At 43.2% G+C, this 9,143-nt stretch overlaps 1 protein-coding gene across 1 annotated transcript in view; it reads left to right on the top strand.

The window, feature by feature from the left end:
- Positions 1-262: 262 nt before the first annotated feature.
- Positions 263-9,143, top strand: part of RPL34 (ribosomal protein L34) — a 106,809-nt gene continuing 97,928 nt past the window's right edge. Inside the window, exon 1 of the mRNA XM_053403854.1 lies at positions 263-266. The gene's annotated coding sequence lies outside the window, so the exon portion shown is untranslated. The remainder of the gene's footprint in view (positions 267-9,143) is intronic.

Here is a 9,143-nt window from a genome sequence, read left to right as displayed (position 1 = left end):
CTTTGTCCCTTAAAAAAACAAAAAAAATCCACAATGGACAAGAAGGCTTCTCCCCACTTTTCAACATCTCCTTCAATCAGCAGCAAAGAGAAGACAAATGACAAGGCACTTCTTAACATCACTCCCCTTTTCAAAAAGTCCTTCCATGGGCAGTCAAAGCAGAGGAGGTGGCACTTTCTCCATTCACAACATCCTCCAAAACCTCAAGTAGGTGGCAACTATCTTATTCTCTCCTCCCCATATTGTCCCACAATTGTCCAGACAAATAATTCCCCCATCCCCATCCCAACAGACTTTCTCTGTGGTACATTGTTGGCATTGTTGGCATACATCTGTCTTGGGAGACTTCACTTTTTTGGGTGAAGTCAAAATATTGGACGGTTGCAGCGCCTGCTGTGGCTGTTGCTATTTTAGAGAAATACCTGGAGCAGATAAATGGCTTGCTTATAACTATGAAGAAACAAAAAGAGCATATTACCATTTCAACCAGTTAACTGTGTAAACAAGTGAAAACTGATGTCACTGTCCTTGGTATTACTTTTGGAAGAGAATTTTTTTTTATAAAAAAAAAATCCAGCTTGAGATAACTAGCACTGGGTAAATCAAAAAGTGTTTCCCATCTCCATCTTTTTCCATAGTCCCTGAATTATATCACAATGGACCAATGCCAAAAATACACCCTAGTTTTCTGGCAAACTAAATATTGAAAACTAGAGGCCTCAAGCATGTTGCATGCTTTGCAGGAAATTCCCAGACTTTTGTACTAAGACAGTCAGGCACCAAATAAACTAATCACAGGAGATAAGCATCTAATCTGTTTTGCATAGGTGGCAAAAAGGGGAAAAAAACAAATAAATGGCTGTAGTCACTTTCCTCATAAATCAAGCAATTTTATAGATTTTCTCTCTAGATGACTACTACCTATGCTTTTTTTTTTTAGGAAAAAAAACCCACACATGCTGGTATTCACCATGAAGTTCTTACAAGTGCCACATTTTTAACCAGTGCTTTTCTTCTAGAAAAAAGGTGCCAGTACTGCGTACCCTTGAGTCCCCCCCAGAAAAAAGCACTGACTTGACTACTACACCTCACAATATTTTCTCAGCTTTACTACTAAACAGCAGGGACCAATAGATATTAGCGTCAAATTGCCAAAAGGGGTTTGCAGTCTAAATTGTTTTCATTCAACTGAAAGATCACACATGAAGCAGGTAGGACTGCCCATACTGCCCATTCTAAATAACAATCTTGCTGATCAGCTAATTGGTGAAATCCAACCCCCAGCTTCCCATCCGGGGTGGCCCATCCATTAGTGAGGTGAAGCCATTTGCTTCAGGTGGTGGATCTGACCCCTGCCCCTGCCCTGCTGCCAGCCCTGCCAAGGCTTCAGAGGGGCTATCAACACAGCCACATTGCCATTACTGCTGCTGTACATACACAAGCTGTAGAATTAATGGGAGGTGAAGTTTTGATTGATTTGAAATAATCAGCCTTATCTTTGGCTGTAGGCCTCTAGTTGTCTGCAGGCAAAACTTCCAGATGCGGGAGGAACCAATGATCTTAAGAGTATAAAATATGAAAGCTAGCAAGATCCCTCTAGCATTTCTGCTTGGTAGTCAGTACAGCATCATTTCAACTCAGACTTTACAATTTGTTCTCTCTCTCTCTATCTGTGTGTGTGTAGAAAGATAGATAGATGGTTAGATAGATTGATTACTGGCATATTTTGGCACAACTTTTCTTTTAACACACTTAGGTGACTCATAATTAAAAAGAGCAAGCACACTTTATTTGCTCTGTAGTGGTTAGGCTGAAACTCATTAAGTGTCAGCTCATCCTAGTGCGCAGTGTTTTATGTAAACAAGACCTCTGAGGAAGGTATAGTTGTGTAACGAAGATGAAAAGGAAAGCAGCCGGCTAATGTTGGGACAAATTAATAATGCCCATGTCAGGTTCTGAAAGAAAAAATCATTTGGTGCTCCGTAATTGCACGTTTCAAAGTAGAATATGAGAGAAGTTGCTGGCAGGCGGTTCGTCTAGGGGTAAGACACCCGCAGAGAAGGTTAACTACTGATGTTAAAAATATCAAAATGGGTCAGCTCTGGTTTTGAAACTTTAGTTCTGAAATTGGGATACATCACAGTCAATGAGTAAACGGAAGTTTAGGGAACTTTTACAAACATCCTGGTTAATCTGTATATCTCTTAGGAAAACCAAAAAGCATGGATCAGGCTGCCAACTGTTTTTGAGGCATGGGTTTCTCTGTCTCAAACAGCTGTTTGACTGCAGTAATTTGAATATGTTACTGTGAAAGTGTTATGTACTGAGTTGAATAGGGTCCAAAATGCAGCAGTCTGATTGGTCCTAGAACAATAGGATCCAAAATGCAGCAGTCTGATTGGTCCTAGAACAATGCAGCAGTATGATTGGTCTGCAGGAGCCACCCAATCCAGCTTCAGGTGGAAGTGAATCCACAACCTGATTGGCCTACAGGAGAATCCTGGAATTAGCCAACCACGTGCGACCCATTGTGTAAATAATGTATATAAAGCAGATATTGTGGGGGAACTTCCATTCTTCCTCACCACTATGAACTGAATAAAGGGCATGAAATCCACTCTCGACTCCAAGTATATTTCAGAAAGCATACCAAGAAAAGCTGTGATGATGAATTTCTCTTTGACAAAAGAGCCTCTGATAGGAAAGAAGCTGGCAGCTCTTAAGCTTTCTTTATTACTTTTCCTTCCTTGGCAGACTTCCTAGAAATCTGGAATCAGAGAGGGGCTTGTACGCTAACTAGCCCCAAAACTCTGCTAGTCCAAAAACTCTGCCCCCAACCTGATGATCTGAAGATGTTCCAGACTACAATTCCCAGACATCATGGTCAATGGTCAGGATTGGTGGGAGAAAACATCTGGAGGTATCAGGTTGGGGAAGGCTGCTCTGCTTGGTGCAGGAAATGCAAACCTATAGCATCCCCAAGTGTCTCTGCTTGAAGACCTCCAGTGAGGAAGAGTCCATGCTTCTCTAGGTAACTGGCTCCATTGTCAAAATAACTGCTTTTACCATCAAGAAGTATCTCCTAATTGTTCAGCTAAAATCTACTGCCATGTAACCTAATAAGCCCATGAGCTCCAACCCTGCATCATTGGAGAACAAGGCTTTGTCTTGAATATATGGCAACCTTTCAGGTAATTGAAGAACCTATCATTTACCCCTTCAACCTTTTCTTCTCCAGGCTTAACAAAGCAGTTCCTTCACTCCTTCCTTATCAGCTGTTTTCCATACCTCTAACCCTCTTTCATTGTCCTCCTCTGAACTTGTTTGAATTTGATTACAGTGGTAACTCGGGTTAAGAACTTAATTCGTTCTGGAGGTTCTCAACCTGAAACTGTTCTTAACCTGAGGTACCACTTTAGCTAATGGGGCCTCCCGCTGCTGCCGCCACTCAATTTCTGTTCTCATCCTGAAGCAAAGTTCTTAACCCGAGGTACTATTTCTGGGTTAGCGGAGTCTGTAACCTGAAGCGTATGTAACCTGAGGTACCACTGTATATTCGTCTTAAAGAAGCTACAGCGCCCAATATTTTTGAGGGAAAGAATGGGCTTCAAATGTCAGTAGTTGTAGTTTCAAATTCAGAAGTGCAGGTCTCTTCATGTTAGTCACAGCTTCATCCCCCTCCCTCTCCCTTATTATACAACCTTCTAAGATTATACAATATTCTTATAATTACGCAATAATCAAAATCAGGGTTGCATTGCAATGATCAATGTAGGTCTCCATTTGTTGCCGTTCAGCTAGATCTTCTGTTTTCTGTGCATGTAAGCGAGCAGATGATTTAGAGTGTTCCAACATCTTCTTTTGGAGTGACTTAAGTAACAATAAGGGATGCGGGTGGCGCTGTGGGTAAAACCTCAGTGCCTAGGACTTGCCGATCGTATGGTCGGCGGTTCGAATCCCTGCGGCGGGGTGAGCTCCCGTCTTTCAGTCCCAGCTCCTGCCCACCTAGCAGTTCGAAAGCACCCCTAAGTGCAAGTAGATAAATAGGTACCGCTTTATAGCGGGAAGGTAAATGGCGTTTCCGTGTGCTGCGCTGGTGCTGGCTCGCCAGAGCAGCTTTGTCACGCTGGCCATGTGACCCGGAAGTGTCTCCGGACAGCGCTGGCCCCCGGCCTCTTAAGTGAGATGAGCGCACAACCCTAGAGTCGGACACGACTGGCCCGTACGGGCAGGGGTACCTTTACTTTAAGTAAGAATAAAGTCTCTGAAGCTGAGCAGGTCTGAATGTGGTCACTGCCTTGGTGGTAGACTGTATGGGAACCCTATGCAGAAAACTTCCAGTTCCATCATGGAAGAATGACGGACATCCATGTCATAAGTAAATGAAACCTCAAAGGCGGAGGACCTAGATTTTATCATCTTTATAGCTATTGCCAATGGGTTTTATTTTATTTATTTGTTTTGCAATCAAGCCAACACATTTGAATTCAGCAACATTAATACATCTGAAAACGTACTGCCATCAAGTCAGCTGTCTGGGGAAAGAGCAGAGTGGCAGAAGCTGTCCTCCTGGTCTGGACATGGTCACCTACTCTGTTCCTGGATATGACCAGGGGAGAAGATTGCATCCATGGAAGGTAAAGCAAACAGAATCATCACTTAAAACAGGGGTCAGCAAACTTTTTCTGTGGGGGGGCCTGTCTACTGTCCCTCAGACATTGTGGGGGGCCGGAATATATTTTTTTGGGGGAAATGAACGAATTCCTATGCCCCACAAATAACACAGAGATGCATTTTAAATAAAAGGACACATTATATTCATGTAAAAACACTGAATCCCGGACCGTCTGCGGTCCGGATTTAGAAGGTGATTGGGCATAGCTGTCAACTTTTTCCTTTTCTTGCGAGGAATCCTATTTGGAATAAGGGAATTTCCCTTTAAAAAAGGGAAACATTGACACCTATGCGATTGGGCCTGATCCGGCCCCCGGGCCTTAGTTTGCCTACCCATGACTTAAATCAATGCATGAGGAGAGCATTCAATCCAGACCCTCCCTGTGAGGATTCTAATTCCATCAAGTCAGCTACAGGGTTTTTATCAAGGGCAAAGCGTCCAGAACTGTGGTTGACGTAAGCAAGATGCTGCTGCTCTCCTAGAGAGTCAGAATATGCATAGAGAAAATTAATATAACTGCAGTATAAAAAAGTGCAACCTCTTGCTTGAGCTTGCTTTGTTCCTCTCCCGCCCCCATTCCTTTTTCCTCCTGTGTCATTTCTTTTTAATACTCATTTCAGTAAGCTATTCTGAGGGTTTGTCTAAAGGCCAGGTTATAAATGCATAGTGCATGCACACACCAAGGGCGGGTTATCACTGTGATATATATGCATGTGTGCCAACCTGAATAAAATATTGGGGGGGGCAGGTAAGCTCCACCCCCATAATTGATCACATGATTCAATGCATGCACACCATTTGAATTGCAATGCTTATTAACTTGGGGAGGGGCTGGCCCCCTCAAATATTTTATTGGGGGCAAAGACCCTTCAGCCCCTAGGAGTTGGTGTGTGTGTGTGTAGCTGAAAACCAGTGATTCTTTTGGAGTAAGCTGAACTCCTTCTATTTTAAGAGTTTTCCACAAACACAGAACTCCCAACAAATAAACTGAGAAAATGCCACTGGCAGTGGGATTAAAACATTTTATTTTTATTTAGGGTGATTTCTTATTTTTTTGCCCGGTAGGGTTTTCTTCCCCTTTTACAAAGCGCAGACCTTAATGAGTTCCAGGGGGACAGTGGCCTGTCAATCACAATAGACTTTTCAAGTATAGTCATTTCTGCCCTATCACAGAACCACAAGGCATGAAATAATTAGAAAGCCCAGAGTAACTGCTCTGTTTTACAAGAGCAAAATCCTTGTGTGGATCATTTACATAAACTTGTCACTTCCCATTACGGTTCAAATCCAGGCTGGGTAGCAATAATGGGACCGGAGGAAGGAAGGTGGGCTTTTCCTCCGTGTTTCAAGCAGAAGGGTGCACATGTGTCCAGCTTTCCATTCTCCCCCTCCCCACTTGCACTCACTGCATTAATGTAAAGTATCTTTGATTTTCCATTAAATAGGAACTATTCATGCTGCTATGGCAGCAGACCATGTGCAGCCTCTTCTTCTTAAGAGAGGAAAAAAGGCTTTTGCGTCAAGCCATTGTTAGGAGAGAATTCACTTTGAGGAGCATTTCAAAGCTGATCCGATTGGGGAAAGAATAATGTTAAATATTGGGCATGAAATATTTATAAGACGGGTGCATAGGAGCAGCTGACAAAAAAAAAATAGCCTGGAAAATAAACACTCTTCTGCTTGAACTTTTTAAATGTTTATGTGTGTTTTTTGTCTGTGTGTGTGCCTGTGCAAGGGTCGAAGAGCGTGTGTGCATGCAGTAAATGGATGTATAGACTTATAAATATACCCTTACACACACACACACAAGCAGACACTCATACTCAAATGGTCGAAAGGCTTAATGGGATTTAGAGCAATCTGCATCTGAATTCTGCCTCTCAAGTATGGTAGCAATGACAGGTTGCTGGAGACTGTTTTTTAATCATTATGAGCAGAAAAGCCCCAAAGCAAGAGGCACCCATAGAAAAATTGAAGTGTTTCATGCTGATGCAGCTCCTATTCTGTGCTAAGCATTTCTCATACTTGTTTTCAAAACACGTCTGCAATTCATGTTTCTGCAACAGCAGTGTTAAGTGTGAGTGTATTTTGAGGAGGAGGGTCCTTCATTTGCATGGTCAACCTTGTATATAGGTAACAGCAAAAGTCCATGTGCAAATGCTGACAACCTCAGTTGGATTTCGAAAACATCTATATTTTCTCCACATTTCAGACATATATCGATCACATTTAGGATACACTGGCAACTTATTTTCTGAAACAGTTTTGTTTAATCTCTACATCACAGCGAATATATATACATTCTTAAACCGAAACCGTTCTTAAACCGAGGTGCGGTTTCCCTAATGAGGCCTTCCGCCGCTGGTGCCCTTCCATTCTTAGACTGAGGTAAAGTTTGCAAACCGGGACACTACTTCCGGTTTTGCGGAGTTCGTAAATCAAATCGTTTGTAAACAGGGCTGTTTTTAAACCGAGGTACCACTATATACAGGTTCTTAAGCTGTCTGGACTTCTTGGCAGTCGCTGAAGTTAGGACATTTGGTGTGATGTAGAGATTAAACAAAACTAATTCAGAAAATAAGTTGCATCACAGGTATGTAAACACCATAAAAAAGTTGCAATGCAGAAAAACAAATCCAGCAAATCTGCAATCCTAATTGCAGCAGCTAGTTTCCCAGCAGCAGACCTTCCTGGGCCATGTGCCATGATCTTTTATTGTCCAAAACATTGCATTTCTTGAGAAATATGCAAGGGGGAATTTCTAAGTCTCTCCTTCAAAGGGAATGCCTGGAGAAACCTAAATAGATAAATTAGTCCTATATTAGTTTGAAATTTGGTAAATCCAGAAACCAAGACATCTTGGTTAAAAGAGCCATCTGAAAATGAGACATTGTCAGCGCTGCCCAAGGTCCCAGCTCACACAAGACCAACGCTGCTTCTTCCTCAAGTTAAAAAGTCTTTATTGAAGTTCAGTTTCATTTCCAGACGTGCAGCGCGCAACGCTACGTCTATGCATCAGACCGTAGAAGTCCCATCTGAATCTCCTCCCCCCTGACACCAGCTTAAGATTCTAGCCTTACTCCACCTCTTCCTCTGTTCCTTCTTTCTCTGGGTCCTTCTGCTAGTCGGAGTCTCAGCCCTCCTAGATTCTTCTGACGCTGATTCTGCCGACTCTTCTCCCCCCCTCCTTCGGGCTTTAGGACCTGGCTCCCAATCCGGGTTTTCTGCTGTCCCGCGCTCCTCCACATTTGAACTTGGCGCGCGCGCGCAGCCTCCCACTTTCCTTCTGACCGTTACACTTGTGTCACTGCTCCCCCTTTCGGGGAGGCTAGCTGGACCTGGCCTTCCCTCCGTTTCCCCACTCCCCGATGGAGGAGAAGCTGGTCCTGACTCACGTGACTCTTCCCCCCCACTGTGCTCTGGTGGGGGAACTGGCCCTACTCCTCCGCTACTCCTTTGGGACTCCCCTCTGGTTCCTTGTTTATGGATCGTCCCCCCTGGGACTCGCCTCGCCCTTACCATAGGCGCCCCCTCCTGGGAATCTTCTGATTCGCTGGAGAAGCTCATGGAATCTCTCGGTCCACTGTCATATTCCCCTACGCTCCCCTCTGATTCCTCTCCTCCGCTCTCTATTTGCTCTCTCCCCTGCTCTTCTGCTCCTGAGCCTCTGACAGACATTAACAATTAGAACTCATTACATAGGCTCAGATCTTAGGCACATTCGACCATATTCTAAAGCTGGCCCGAAATTGCTAATTAGGGCAATAATCGTGCATACACACAATATACTGAAGTTTTATGTACTGGAAAAAGGAATGTAACAGAAGCATTTTGTGGGAGAAAATATTTGGATCCCACAATGCTCGACAACTACACATTGATTTCCACTATAGACTGCCTGTATGGAAAGGTGTCTTTCTTATTCTCTGTTCCTTGCCTGTAATATGGGAATAGGCTTGTGGTAGGTGTGAGTACAGTAAATACTGTAAAATACAGCAGTGGGTTAAATTCCCTTGATCTGATCTATTTTAAATGGAAAGTACAGACAATAGGGGCATACACCATTGACTACAAGATGCAGTTCAGGTTTCAGTTTGGTGCTTTGGAAAACTAAGGTGCCCCTCCCCCACAATATTCGGAAATTTTAAGAGAGTGCTTGAAATTTTCAGCACACTAGCCCCTCCAGTGTGGATTAAGCCTGACTAAATATATCCAGATAGGTCCAGAGTTAACACCCCCCACACACTTTTTTCCTGGGCATTTTAAAGCTTGCTTTTCTTTTTAAGAAAACATTTACATTTTTATTTTATGGCAGAAGTGAATGAAAATTGCAGGTACAGTAGCCTTCTTGTGAAGAGACAAATCCTGTTAAAATTCAGAAGGATAGCTGCAGTAGGTTTCCCACAAGGTAAAGCTTTACAGTTTGCAGGGTGGGTAAAAAAAAAAGCACTCTCCCCTAGTGTTTTGT

The sequence above is a fragment of the Podarcis raffonei genome, chromosome 9 (assembly GCF_027172205.1).
Source record: "Podarcis raffonei isolate rPodRaf1 chromosome 9, rPodRaf1.pri, whole genome shotgun sequence".
In the NCBI taxonomy this organism is placed as follows: domain Eukaryota; kingdom Metazoa; phylum Chordata; class Lepidosauria; order Squamata; family Lacertidae; genus Podarcis; species Podarcis raffonei.
This window is presented reverse-complemented; position numbering and strand designations above follow the sequence as displayed.